The sequence below is a fragment of the Spermophilus citellus genome, assembly GCF_964194105.1.
Source record: "Spermophilus citellus genome assembly, chromosome: 1".
Classification (NCBI taxonomy): Eukaryota; Metazoa; Chordata; class Mammalia; order Rodentia; family Sciuridae; genus Spermophilus; species Spermophilus citellus.
Genome location: NC_138182.1, coordinates 218,969,401 through 218,985,203, shown reverse-complemented (window position 1 = coordinate 218,985,203; position 15,803 = coordinate 218,969,401). Strand labels below are relative to the sequence as shown.

The 15,803-nt window shown below is 34.1% G+C and overlaps 1 protein-coding gene across 2 annotated transcripts in view; it reads right to left on the bottom strand.

Annotated features, from left to right (window-relative positions):
- EDIL3 (EGF like repeats and discoidin domains 3) overlaps nucleotides 1-15,803 on the bottom strand; it is a gene marked incomplete at its 3' end in the record, with an annotated part of 399,965 nt that overhangs the window by 121,961 nt on the left and 262,201 nt on the right. The window lies entirely within an intron of this gene.

Here is a 15,803-nt window from a genome sequence, read left to right as displayed (position 1 = left end):
GAAAAAGTACACAACCCACAACACACACACACACACACACACACACACACACACACTTGATTCCTGTGACCCAAAACCCTTGTAGAAAAGGGTGGTTAAGAGAATCTTTTGTTTTCACCTTTGGTTTTTGACACGGACAAAAGCTCTAAATACCTCTGTAATTTCTTGAGTGATAGGAGCTTCTGACACAAAAGTCCTAAAACCCTTATAATTTCCTGAGTCTTTTGTCCTAAGATATTCTTGGTGGGTTCCTGCTAGTCTTAGGATGAGAGCTAGTTGCCTGGGAAACCAATTAAATGTGATTAGAGGTTAGGAACTTTCTGTACCACTTTCCAATGTTCAGGGAGGAGCTGAAGACTGAGTTGACCACCAATGGCCTGTGATGTAATCAATTATGTTTGTATAATGAAGCCTCCAAAGAAACCTCAAAGGACAGGTTACAGGTTGCTGAAGGTTCTGGACAGTGGTGCACCAGAGAGAGCAAGGAAGCTTCAAGCCCCTTCTCTCATACCTCACCCAAAGCATCTCTTCATCTGGCTACTCATCTGTATCCTTTTTTAATATCCTTTATAACAAACTGATAAACATGAGTGTCTCACTGAGTTCTGTGAGCCTTCCTATTAAGTTAATCAAAACCAAGGAGGGGTAGTGGAAAGCTTGATTTATAGCCAGTTAGTAGTACAATTTATTGCTTGCAATCAGTGTCTGAAGAGGTTTTGACAGCACTGAACCTGTGGCATCCACAGGACTCAGGTTAGCATGAGAATTTAGTTAAATTATAGAAGATCCAGTTGGTGTCCACTGGATCTCCAATGGGAAGAAATCCCCATACCTTCCAAAAAAACAGGAGATGGAGTGTTGTGTTGAGCATTAGAATAGGAAAAAGTTTTTCTACCTCAAACACATGTTTTCACCAATCACCAAGAAAACAACCCCAGTGGGTGCCTTTGTTTAGCAGCTGGCAATGAGAACACACCTCAAGCAAAAAAAAAAAAAAAAAAAAAAAAAAAAAAAAAAAAAAAAAAATCATCTTTTTTGTATGATGTGAGAAAAGGCTTGAGCTTCCAAACCAATTCTAAATGTGACCCCTTATGATTCAGATTGCAAATAAGCTACTTCAGGGGTTAAAAAAAAGTGATAGAGTTTCCACTTAAAATGATAAGTTAGAATCTAGGCACAGTGCTACACACCTGTAATCCCAACAATTCTGGAGGCTGAGGCAGGAAGATTGCAAATTCAAGGTTAACCTTAGCAATTTAGTGAGGCCCTAGGCAAATTTAGCAAGATCCTGCCTCAAAATAAAAAAATAAATAAAAAAGGGCTGGGGAATGTAGCTCCGTGGTAGAAAAACCCTGGACCAACCCTCCCAAAAAAGTTCTCAAAAAATTACAAAGAATCAAAATTTCAGTGTTCTGTTAGAAACCTGGTATACCCCAAAACCCTGGTGCTCTACACATTTCCACACACTGGACTATTCTTGGCCAGGCCCACTCTCCTCTGTTCTTGCCAGCTAAACTGTCCACTACCAAGAGTTAGTTCTGTTTTTACCAGTCTGTCCTGTTTTCTTTCTTTTTTTTTAATCTTAATAACTTGTGTTGTTATTCTAACAAGATAATTTAATTAAATATTCAGTAGCCTCTCCATTCATTTTTATATTTTATTATTTCAGTTACCCATAGACACTTGCAATCTCAAAATATACATGGAAAATTCCAGAAATAAATATTTCATGAATCTTAAATAGTGTTTATTATAGTAATTATTGTAACTGCTCCATTTTATTATTTGTTATTGTTGTTAATATCTTATGGCACCTAATTTGTAAGTTAAATTTTATCAAAAGTATGTTTGCACAGGAAAAAATCACCATACATGGGATCAATACTGTCCATGGTTTCAGGGATCTAATGAGAGTCCTGTAACATACCCTCTATGGACAAGGGAGGGAGCAACTGCAATTAAAAAAAACGTGAATGGGAAAGAAGAGAACATTTTTTTTTCTATGAAGACACATAAAAGCTTTCTGAAAAATCTCAAAACAGCAAATTACTAAATACAATCTATAATATTGAGAATATGATTAACATCAAGGATTCTACACTGGAATAACTTCACCAATATGTTAAGAAAAGTAATAAACAATAAGGCATCAGTAATGCATTTGCTGGTGTGGTTTATCCAAGAATTATGACATGTAGTTTAAATTTTTTTATTTTAATCGAAGTTTTTATTAACTATCAAACGCTAGTTCTGAAACTCCAGATAAGAGGGACTGTACCCTATCCTCCACTGTCCCAAGCATGGATCAGTCTTCAACATGAGTTCAGTTAACTATCGTCTTTGAATAAAGATGGGAAAAGGACACACACATAAACATTAAAACCATCATCTCTTATGACTCCTTACATTTTGCAGAACTTCAAATTAAAGTGAAACACCCCCTTAGTATATAGCATGAGGCAGAAAAAAGACCAGCAGGGGTGTACTTGGTTTGTTGTTCTAGAGTCTTGGCCAGGCATAGGTTTCCTCTGAATCTCCATCTGTTTTTTCAACTATACTATACTCATCTCTCTTGGTTCTCACTGTTGTTAGAACTTCTTCACATGCTCCGTCATTTGAGAATGTGAACTCAGTGTGAACTGTGGCTACTTTAAATATTTCAGTTTGGATGCTAAGTTTGGAGGAATAGTATATATTAAGACAATCAACGACCCTCATAAATAAGTTATATTATTTGAGTTACAGATTTGAGTTTATATGCTCTGAATTTTGAACTTTCTTGTTTTTTTTTCTGGTTACCTCCTATGACCAGTGCAAAAACTAAGGAAATATTGGCTTTGAACTCAAGGAGATTCAGAAAAATAAAGAAGAACTAAAAGGAGAAAAGCATCACTATTTTCTCTGCATAATATACTATGAAGAACAAGTAGGAAAAATTTGAGAACAAATAAGAATAAGAAGAAAATCATATAAGTGCATGAGCAGAAAAGAGAACCCCAATAAAATCACCTTAGAAACAATGAAAATAAGATTACCTTACTAGCATATATTTTTGAAATAAATAATTGGTGCTACTAAAAAGAAAAAAAAATCCCCTTGATGCACAAGTACAGGGCCAGTGAGTGCTTTGAAAGAGAGAAGAAAGAGGAAGTCTTTAAGGGACTTGGATTTTTAAAATTGCTCAGGGGTCCATGCCAACAATCCATGTCCTTTGAGTGGATGTTTAGTGGACAACGCAAAGACAAATACCAAAAGAAATCATCACAAACCATTTCATCAAAAGAAATAAATGGAGTTTGAAAATGTTAAGTTTATCAATGTAAAAAATACTAAGAGAGATGTGAAGAGGTTCATTACTTCTAAGAGTCAGCCCAGGCAAGAGGGAGAGGAATCTCTCTGTAGGGTTCCTGTAAATATGGGCTTTAGCTTGGACCCTCTCACTGAATGGTTTTCGAGTTAAAGTGACAGAGGACAGCACTTAGTGCATTGGAAAGGAAAAATAAACACACAATATCCTATTAGTCTGACTAGAATGTGTTACCCACTACCTCCTCCTCTGATTTTTCTTAATTCTATATATTGCTTTCATCATGCAAATAAAATCTATCAACAGAACAGTTTCTGAGTTTTACTATGAAAATACTCTAGACCTTTCCATGTGTGAAAATATTATTAGTAATGGCAACAAGTGTCCTGAAGTTCTAAATGCTGACTTGGGATCAATTAAACTTCAAGACAGAAACAAATATCTCCTAATAAAAAGTTAAAAGGTACTTCTGGGAACCAGAAAACTGTGATGCTCTTCATTTTTATGCACTGAAGACAAAAGAAGTCTGCAAAGCAAAAATGTCCTACCACAAAGGGTGGCAAGTTTTCTAGGGTATTATTTTCTATTATTATGATATGAGTAAATGAACCAAAAAGGAAAAGAAGAAGACTGAATAGGAGGAAGGAATCTACAAAATACACAGTAGCTATTACTAACTAATAACTTCACATCCTACACTGTGTTCTGGCTTTGTTTTAATCTAAATGACTATACTCTTTTAACTGCATCTCAAAATTAAAGTTAAGATAATACAGTTTAGGACTTAAATGGCATTATTGCTTTGTATGTATCAGTTCAGAAAAAAAAAAAGCATAAAGGACTTACACTTAATGGTTTTTCTTTAGAACTTATGTTTCTGATTAAAAATTTGTATAAACAGTCGAAACTACTGCTTGGATATTTCTTCTTATTATTAAATTCTTACTTTAGACCTAAAGGTAATTGCTAGTAATGTTATTAACTGGGCTAACCAGATAATCTAATTTTAGCATAATTTTTTAATTGATACACATTAAATATACCAAATGGTGGGCCTTATTTGGCATATTCATGCATACATAAAAATAAAAACATAATCTGATTGATCTTATTCTACAGTACTTCTCCATCCATCTCTCTGATGCCCTTCCTCTATCTTGCTTCTCTCCCTTCAATTTTCACAGCATACCCCCACCACATTTTATTTTGGCTTTTTTTTCTTCCTTTTGGGCTTTAGCATATGAGTGTTAAAATAACACTTGTCTAACTCACTTGCATCATTCAAAATTATGGACTCCAGTTCATTCCATTTCTCTGCAAATGACATAATTTCATTCTTCTTTATGACTGAATAAAGTTCCATTGTGTATATATACCACCTTTTCAGTGAGTGCTTTGAAAGGGAGAGGAAAGAGGGAGTCCATTCATCTGTTAATGGAAACCTAAACTGATTCCACAACTTGTTAATTCTGAATTTTTCTGATAAACATGTATATGCATGTATTTTTCTAGTATACTGACTTTAATTCTTTTTGATAAATGCCAAAGAATGGCATAGCTGGATTATGTGCTAGTTCCATTTTAAGCTTCTTGAGGACTATTCATACTGATTTTCATAGTGACTGAACTAATTTACATTCTAACCAACAGTGTGCAAGAGGTCCTTTCCTTAGTGTTTAATTGTATTTTTGATGATTGCCAATATAACTGGAGTGTGGTGGAATATCATTGTAGATTTTTACATGCATTTCCCTAATGCCTAATGCCGTGGAACATTTTTTTTTCATGTAATTATTCATGCGTACTTCTATTTCTGAGAAGTGTCTGTTCAATTAATTTGTCCACTTGTTGATTTGGTTATTTTTTAAATGCTGAGGTTATTTTTAGTTCTTTGTATATTTAGGATATTGGTCTTTTGTGGAAGGAGTAGCTGGAAAAAAATTTTCTCCCATATTGTTGATGGTCTCTTCAATTTGTTGTTTCCTTTGCTGTGCAGCTTTTTAATTTTTATGCTATCTTATTTATTGATTCTCTTTTTTATTTCCTGAGCTGTAGAGGTCCTCCTCAGGAATTCTTTTCCTGCATCTATGGCAAATATCAGAAACACAGAGACAATATTCCATAATATTTTAAAATGCCACCTGACATCACAGATTCAGTGCTGCTTATATTCAAGTTTTCCTGAAAGAAGTAATTTAAAAAAAAAAAAATCCTTCCACCCACTTATGCATTTCTACAGTAAGGATTAATTTATAATTTCATTGTATTCATATAAACTTTTTGGGTATTGCATTTAAATATCTGATTATGTTTTATTAAAATGGAAGATAAAATATCCTAAATTGTTTTAACATTTTGAACAAATTTGTGAGCAAATACATACTGAAATTTGAAGCCACAGTTTTTCACAACAAAAGGACTTCAGGAACTGCACACATTTTGGGACCTCACATTGTTAGTGGTGAGAGAGACAATCCTGGTGCTATGAGAACACTGGAAGATGGGAAGCAAAGAGGCAAATGCCTAGAATCAGGGTCCCATTCTAACTCTCTATAGAGTATGCAAAGAGGCCCTACCTTTGTTGGTGCTGAGCAAAACGATGAATATTAACACACTTGCCTGTCTAGATGGAGAGATATGAAAGAAGAAAAATTAGTGGTGCTATCTCTTATGGCAGAACAGATCACTGTAGTTAGAGCCAAATGCTTATTTTAGGAAAACCTAGGCTTATAATTGTCTGTGCTATACACTAGCTAACATGACCCTAGACAAGTTTTTAAATATTTATGAGCTAGAATTTCTGCATCTGTGTAATAGAAATAAGATGCTGTCTAACTCTTGAGGTTGTCTGGGTAATAAAGGTGATGATGTCCCTCAGGTGCCTACCACGATTTATCTCTCAAGGACTGTTTTCTATTATTACCATTGATTTCTAGGAAAGAATAAAATCAAGTTCCTCATTTACAAATATAGAATAAAAATGAGCAACAAAATAATTACATGATTCTTTAATTCACACTGATCAGAACCTTTGGCTCTATACATTTTACTTTTCAAAGTGCTTTTATATAGATGATATATTATTTCACTTGTTCTTTTTATTAACCCTAAGAAACAAATTGGGTAATTCTGGTCTCCTGTATGGCCCTCAGGGGAATATGATGGAGAATATGGGTGATCTATATCCTCTTGGAAGTAAGGAGAAAAGAATAATAATAAAAAATAGAGAAGAAAGAAAAACCAAACAGAAAACAATTCTACTTTCCTGACATGTCACTCCTGTGCAACATGAACTCATTACTTCCTAATGTGGAAATAAAATATTTTTACCCATTTTCAAAGAAATAGTTTAATCACTATCAAACAATTCTGTATAGTAAAATATTAAATTTTTTGAAAATTTATGAATAATTTGATATTTTTCATAATTTTAAAATGATTTTGCTGAACAGAAGTGGGCACCTCAAAAATCTTTTAAAAACTCAGATTGTATTTTAAATAGTTTTATTTCTACTTCCCCTAAGAAGAATAATTTCATCTAACATTTTCTAAACCTCAAAGAACTAATTAATTTTAAATGAGAGAATATATTCTTTCATTTTTATAATTTCATCAGAGTGTAACCAGAATTTATAAAACACATTATTTTTGATGATCAAAAACTAACTCATACCACTAGATGTTTTTCGTATAAAATTATATCTATAATTCCATTTCACAGTTAATTTTATGAAAGGTGAACTTAAGTATTTGTATGTTTTACATATTTACATTTAATCATATGACTCCAAAATTCTAAGATTCATATGATTTAAAAGTGATGTAAAAAAGTGATATAATAAGTGGTTGGTGATGTAGCTCAATACTGGGGTGGTTGTCTAGCATGTGTGAGGCTCTGGGTTCAATCCTCAGCACCACATAAAAAAATAAATAAATAAAATAAAGGTATTGTGTCTATCTAAAACTAAAAATAGTGATGTAACAAAATACTAAGATAATTTTATTAGGACATTCAAAATTATACAAATCAAATTACACTTGTCCTTTTTTAAAAAATAAACTGAACTATAGATTCTCCAATTTTGGATAACTTCTCTGTGTTCAAACCTCCAATGATTTCTCTTTCCTACCAAACTTAAACACATACATCTTCCCCTCTGGATCACCAGTTTATGCAGGATCACCACAACTTATTTTTTCAGCTGCATCATTATATCACACATGCATTGATTTATGCTCTGAATAATTCACTAAATATATTTAACTCATATGATATTTTTTGGATGTCTACAATCTATAAATACCATGATAAATGCAGAGCAAAATAAAAAGACAAGAAAGATCTTTGTACTTGTCACAAGTAATCTAAACAGGAAAATTCACACAAACAACAATCAAAGACATAAAGCAAAATATTATCAAGTTGTCAAGTGTTATCAAAAGGTCAAGTGTAATTTGATTTGTATAATTATCAATGATACCAAAAAAGCGGGAAAATGCCTTGCCATAGATATAAAGAAAAGATATTAATTAATAGTGACTGCAGACAGGAAGCCAAGATCTAAATCATCAAGCAGCACGACTGAAGTTGCATGCCAGCATTGATTGAATGGTCATTCCAGTGGGGTAAGAGAAAATTCAGGAAGTAGAGTGTATGTCAGGATGGGGCATTGTGAAGTGTATTATTAAGCTAGAAAGAAGGGCAATTTTTTTCTTTTGCTATGGTAAGCCATTTTGAAGAACCCACTCACCTATTGTGGCAGACTGAAAACACATCTGCAATATAAGTTTCATTTTAAATTAGACTTTGCACTTAACAATCTACACTTAATAATTGTTGTGACACTGCTGCAATCTGCTTTGGATCTGATATAAAACCTGCTATGTTGCAGACTCACTTGAGGTACAATTAATTTCAGATTCTAGTAACTGAAAGCCCAAATTAACAGTGGCTTAAAATGTAAAAGAAGTTGTATCCTACCTTGTGTAAACATATGAGTAGGCAGAAGGGGCCAATATACCAGGGCTGCAGATGCTTTCTAATTTATTTCCCACTGTATGTAACCTGATGTCATGGTCCAAGATGGAAGACTGAGTTCAGGGCAGGATAGAGAGATGGATGAAGAGGGGAAAATAGGCCTCTGATTGCTGTGTCTCAGGGAAAGTTTCCATTGTATAATATTCACAACCACTCTAAGAGGCTGAACTAATATTGTTGATGCTTTAAAGAAGCCCTACCTTAGAACAGTTCGATAACTTTGTTCAAGATGATAGTTAATGGCCAGTTGAATCCAGAACTACTGATCTTGAACATGATAGTGCTTTACAACAGAATAACAACTGCTTATGCAAATGTGATTCATCTGTATTAAACACCAAGAGAACAGGTAATGTGGCTTATTTATCTTTGCACTATTTGTTAATTCATTTAATAAATAGTGAGCAAATAAAATTTTTCTAGGTGTTAGGATACCAAAAATTACAATAGTATGCTATTTTTATTAATTAAAGTTTAGTCATTGGAATTGGTAAGAATACAAAGTAACTGTGACAAGTATTATGCAAGAAAATAATAAGTTAAAAGAACATATAAAGAAGGACCACATCTAGTCCAGGGTTGTGGGGGTGATTGGGGAAGGCTTCCCTGAGGAAGTAGTGCCTAGAGTTCCTCAGGAAGGAATGACTGGTATATGGGAAATGCTGAATAAATATGTCATATGAATAAATGAATTTGTGAATGTAAATGGAGTTAAGGATCATTCTGGAAGATTCTTTTTCCAAGCCTGGAAAAGTTTCCTTCTTCGAGTCTGCTCAAAGAAGTCCCCTATGGCTGGAACTCATAGAGTAAATTCTCTATATTTTCCAGAGCATAACAGTTGATTGGATTAAATCAAATGGCTTTTTCCCTCTCTAATGTCACAGAATTAAGTAGAATGTTTTCACATAAGATGATTTGAAATGTTTTATCTATTCAAATAATCCCTATGTGGACATACAAAACCTGTTTATTGTACAAATAACTCTACAGGTAGCAACTCAACAAATGGTAGTTCACATATCACAGATTTGAAACTAAGAAAAGCATTCTAAACTATATTAGATAATGTACCCTTCTTTCACAGTTTGTGTACATCTTTCCAAATCTAGGCTAATGCACCTATGAAAGGAAAAGCTAAGATCCATTGGCAATTATATTAAAATGCCTGTCTTGTTTGTTCTGCGAGATAATCACATTTCCATTTAAGAGCTTCTTGAAAGCTGCCATTATGTTCAAATACCGGCTTAGGTTAGGATCCAGCTAGGGAAAAACTAAGATAGTCACATCTACTTCTAAAATTCAGTACTTTATCTCTTAATGGCACTAATGATAGTAATAAACTAAAGAGACCTGAGTTTAATATAGTTGTTTAAATCTGAGAAATGAAAATATAACCCACATATTATAAACACAGGGAAAAATGCTTCAAAGCTATTGAAGCATTAAGTATATAATAGAAGCAACAAATCTGAGAGTCCATTTGTGAAAAAAAAAGAAGAGCTTTATTATTTTTTCAAGAACCCGAATCATAACAAAATAAAGCAATCTATACTAACTACACCAATGTTAGGCTGAACAGCTACGATTTTAATTAAATATATCAATTCTAGGGAAAACAGCAGTGGCAACAACATTAAAAACAAATACATGAGAAAACGTAACCAACATGTGATATAAAAATAAAATGCTCTGGAAAACAAATTAATGGGGAATGGATTCATTTATTCATAAAGTCAAAGTTCAGTTCATTTCTTCCTGAGTCCCACACCAAGGTCCCCTCCTCCCTACCCAGGTAAGCCGTCTAAAAAAAGATTTTGGTAGAAATGAAAACAAGAGAAAACAAAATTTTATCTTGGGATTCCCATTTATTCTTTTAAATATCTCTTTCAACTCTAACTCAGGGCTGGGGTATAGCTCAGCTGGTAGAGCATTTGTCTAGCATGAACCAGGCCCTTGGTTCAATCCTCAGTAGAAAATATAAACAAACAAACAAAAACCCAACAACAACAAAATCCCCCAAAAACTCTAACTGACATTACCCAAAGTCCCTTCCACTAGGTGTAGCCATGGGACACACAGAGGCCCTTGGCAAATAAGCAGAAGCAACATCTGACAATGGTGCAGCATTGCAGTGTTATCTACTTTTAATCCACTTACACTCTATTCAAAGTATCATACTCACTTTTCCAACTTTATACTGGACTCCATTATCAGGATTTTCTTCAACTAAATAAAAAAAAATGGGCCAACTCGTTCTCCAGAGATTTATATCTGTGTTAATGATACCACCATCATTACCTGGAGCTGTGTTTAATTTTTCTTAATTTTTCTCCTTCCTCTAACACACAATCTAACCAATTGTTCATGCTGTACTCCCAAGCCCTTTACCATTTCATCTTTATTTTATTTAATAGCTGCCAATCTAATTCAAGACCTCCTTACATCTATCTACCTCTGGGCAAGTCAGGCTGGTTGGTATCTCTGCTGCTAAGCTCCCCTCTCTCTACTAAAATTCAATTCAACATTTGTTCAATGAAAATTTACTGAATTCTTCTTAGTACTAGGCATTGTGTTGGGTACTCATAATACAGACCACTAACAAGTCATTTTCTTAAACTGACAGTTAATATGCTGCTAAAATCCCATCAGTAGCCATCCCAAACAACCTCAGTCTCAGTCTGACACTCATGTGTTTTCACACTTTTGCAGATGTTTCCTTTTCCAGAATTCTTCCTCCTCTTGCCCCTACCTATGACCAGCTTTTCAGTATAGTAAAGCTTGTCCTTGATGGTCCTGTAGCTTTCTTCTCTCTTCCTTGTAACTTGTTCATCCTGTTCTCTGCCTGGAATAACTTCTTCCTTAATGCCATTCTTAAAGATGCTGAATATGCTAAATTCACCTTTAATAATTAAAATGTAAATGACTTTTCCGTGTTTTCATTATAGTCTGATCACATGGAAAATAGCAACTTCTCCTTTAAAGACTCCTAAGACACAACAGAATTTAGCAATGAAACATTCAAAGCCTAGTCTTTAATGGGGATGTAGATACTTTTACAATCCTTTTGCTATTTAATTATGACTTAATTATTGAAGGCCTTGTATTACAGACAAAGACCTTTTAGAAACAATTAAACATTGCCATTTTCACTTTTTGGAGGAATATGAATTTCTACCTAAGGATGACACAAATATAGGCAGGTAAATCACAAAATAGCACCAAGACAGCTCAGAAAGGTAGGTCTTGGATTTGTGATGTCTTGATGTCATTCACTCCCTTGAAATGTTTCTCACTGTCAGAGGTTGAGGCAAACACCTATAATCCCAGGAACTCTGGAGGCTGAGGCAGGAGAATCACAAAGCCAGCATCAGCAACTTAGAGTGGCCCTAAGCAATTTAGCAAGACCTTGTCTCAAAATAAAAGAGAAAAAGGGCTGAGAATGTGACTGGGTGTTTAAGCACCAGTTGCCGGTACATAGAAAATAAAAAATAAATTTAAAAAATCTTCATACTGATATCTCATTTTGAAGAGCAATATGCTATTCTTTAATATCTTAGTTTATTTAATTAAATTTGCTTTTGATAATAAAAGAGAGACGCTCCAAGGTAAAGTGTGTCTCTTTTGCTAGATTGTGAGCTTTATCAAGGCTGTGATTATCACATTTTCTTACCAGGATAACTACCTGATAAATTTCTTTGAGGTTTCAGCTTCACAGGTAGTACCACTCTTGACATACTAATTCAGAAACTCTGAGGATAAGGACCATGTTTTAAAAGCTCCTCAAGTCATTTTAATGTAAAGTTTAAGAACCATTGCTCCAGGCTACAAGTGAACTACTTGTTTATGAACATGTATATATTTTATAGGATCGGATAGTTACTTTTACAAATTTTAAGAAAATTCAAGTCTCTTGCACACCCATTATATGCTAGTGTACAGTCCCCCCCAAAAGTATACGGGAACTACCAAAAGCTGTCAAAGAAAGGACATTGCAGAAGTTAGGAACAGGGTAGAGATGGTCTCTCAGAACAGCTGCTGGAGTTGGAATCACAGCTGTGTAAAATAAATACCAGTTTAGTAAACTTAGCCAACTTATCTTTATATGCCCGGATTTCCAAATCTGAATTATGGGGATAAGAATGATACTGATTCAATGTAATTTCAGTCAAAACAGCTGAATTGGTACATAGTGCTAAGCACTAGCTGTTAGGTCATAAAGCTAACATGCAATACGGTAGGCAACAAAGCTAATTTCTAAGCTAAGTGTAGGAAAATATATGTCTTTTTCAACAATTAAATCTAACTACACTCGTTAGTTTTAAAAAACAGCATACTCCTACAGATAGAAATAGTTTCAAATTAATTGCTGCCTCAAGAAAATAAAGCTTTCAGAATCAGGCCAGGTGGCTTGGTACTGGGTCACATTTTCAACACAAGGAGGTTTTCAGGGAGGCATTGGGGTAGAACAAATTGGTTCAGTGTCTACTGTGGAAATAAGGAATTCCTTCAGCCCAATCCAAATAGTAATCCCACTAGCTCCCAGAAGATAAACATGAAGAGACAATCAAACCTTTAGTTCAGACTGGCACTTTTCTCCTGCTTCTCAGCATTTCTCACCTCCAGGGACTTGAGGACAGGCTGTCAGTAAATCTACTGTGTTTCTGCAGGAGACACTATGCAGCTCTAATTGTTGCATTAGAGGCAGTGAGTGGGTGACTCTAATTCATTAGCCATGTCTCCCATCGGCAGGTCTCATAAGCAGATTTAATGCCTTAGGTTGAAGCTGGATTCAGAGTCACAGGGGAATACAGAAGAGTGCACTTAGATATATAGAAGAGTTGCAATAAGAAACACTGAACGATAACAGGAACTCAGAGTGCAATCTTTATTCCTAAGTGCCAGAAATGGGGCTATGTAGCCCAGAGGTTGCATAGCTGGTCCATGAAAAGAGACATGCAGAGGGAAACAGAGGAAATTTGCCATGAATACAGACAAGGTACATTGGAAATCCAGATTTTTTGGATTAAATTTTGGATTTTTTTTGGGGGGTGGGTGGGTAAAAAAAGAGAGTTGCGATATTCAGTTAATCTCTTTTTTCCCCATTTCACTCCAACAGTATCATAAAAAAATAACTTGTAATATTCATGAAACAATGGAAACTAACTAAAACACAGGCATCTAAAACTCCAACCTTTGTAAATACAAGTCAATTTAGAAAAGCTTTTCTCATGGTTAAAGTATATAGCAATAATAATGAAAGAGTGTTTTATCTAAGCATAGTTTAGTGAATTATCAAAGACTTTAGTAGAGGCAAAATATTGTGTTAAAGTAAGTCCCTGTAAATCTATGTTCTGCATTTTATGAGTGATAATAATAACATACGATTTGTTTGTCTTTGACATTTTTGCAAGTGTAAAATTTCACTGAAAAGATACTACCATTTTAAAATATTAACTTTTTTTCTTGCCTTTTTTTTTTTGAGGTACAGAGAATTGAACCCAGGGGTGCTTTACCACTGAGCTTCATCGCCATTTCCGTTTATTTTTATATATTTTTTTTCCAAATTTTAGACAAGATATAAGTTGCTGAAGTTGGCCTTGAAATTGTGATCTTCTTGCCTCAGTCTCTTGAGTCCCTGAGGTTATAGGCTTGCACATACCAGACTAAAAAATTTTGAATTAAATTCATTTTAGAGGGAGAAGATACATTTATATTAACAATAGTACTATCTAAGCTTTCTAAACTCTTAGAAGCTAAAATAGAAAATTTTAATAACATTTTAGGATTGAAACAAAAGGGATAGGAGAAGGTGAACAGTGTGATGTCTTATACACAGTCTGTGAGTAGCAGACGTCTTGACAAGCATTTTACAAATATTACACATTCCTGTCTAAGGTTACTTGTAAGAGTGTCTTGTAGTGATTAGGCCACTGGGATTTATAGAAGTGTGGTTCCTCTGTCCCTAGACAGGTGTGACATTCCCTGTGTTCAGATCATTGTACTACTTGTGGTATCAATAAATGTATACCAGCTGAACACAGAGTGTCTGAATTCTTAGGCATTCAACTACTCAATACAGTATGATTGCCATGTGAAAACAATCCCCATCTTTTCCCTTTTCCTTTGTATCACATTCCTTATTCTCTTATTAGTCAATTACATCTATCCAACATAGTTTTTATACAAGGTGCTATTGTAATTAATTTAAATCAGGTTTAATCCTTACTATTAGTTGATTACAGGATAGGAGGCAAGGAAAAGGCAAACAATGACTCTGAAGATATTTTAGCTGCTATGATGGAAATATATAATTGACAGAGTGAGAAAATAAGAATGTAGTCACTTCTATCTGTGGAGATAAAAGACAGGAATTGCTTCCTACAGAAGGCAATAATGGGATGAACCCAGAGAAGATTAGCAGATGATCAGTACAGGAACCATGTGGTGCATGTGCCCAAGCACAGCAGCATAATAAGTCACATGAATTTGAGGAACAGCAAGAAATCCAGGTCAGTGAGGCCTCTGGTGTTGCAAGTCAGGAAGGAGGCAGCTTAGAGCAGAGGAAAGATTCCAGGGGCAGCTCCTTTTCTACTAAAGCACAATTGCCATGCGGGTAATCATGCCCTGTAGCTCAAGGAATCTTGAGTTAAGATTCAAAACACATCTTTGAAGGCTGATAAACAAGCAATATGAACTAGGATGGCATAACTGTGGTATATGACTAGAAAATTCAAGAGCAAATACATTATTTATAGAGACATCAAGTCATTTTTAATGCAAATGCTTTTTAATTAAACAAAAATGTTTGTTTTTAAAATGCATGACTATGGATGAAAATTCATTTCTAATTAAAAAAAACAAATGAAAATGGTAAATTTAAAATTAAAAATTTAAAAATTTTTAAAATCAGGATCACAGTTTTTTACAAAAAGATCATTAGAAGTAGCAATATATTAAAGTCTAGATATATTAGCCTTAGAGAGGTATTTATTATAACAGGACTACATCTGGGAAAGTAGTTTGTATTCAGGAAAAAAAGAATACATTCTAAAATGTTTTTCAGTTGAATGAGAAGATAGTATAGATGGATTAAATGCTATGTAATGCTGGTGCTAGAACTAGAAAACAGCTGGAAAATGAAAAAAAAACTTTAATTCTGGACTTTACAAAAATTATTTGTGTACCTTGAGGAGCCCCAGGTATCTTTAAGAACCGAAAATTTTTCACACACATGTACAAACTTTTAAAATAAAACCAGATGATTAGTTTATTTTTTGGTAGCATTCTCAATCCCACTCTGAATGCTTAAAAAAACCCCAAATTATTATTTGTTAAATAACAACAAATTATTAACTATTATTTTGATAAAAATGCAAAAGTCAGATGATTTTGCTTTTGACTATTTTAAATTTTGTAACAAAGAAGAATCCAAGAGTCATTTAGGAACTTTAACTGACT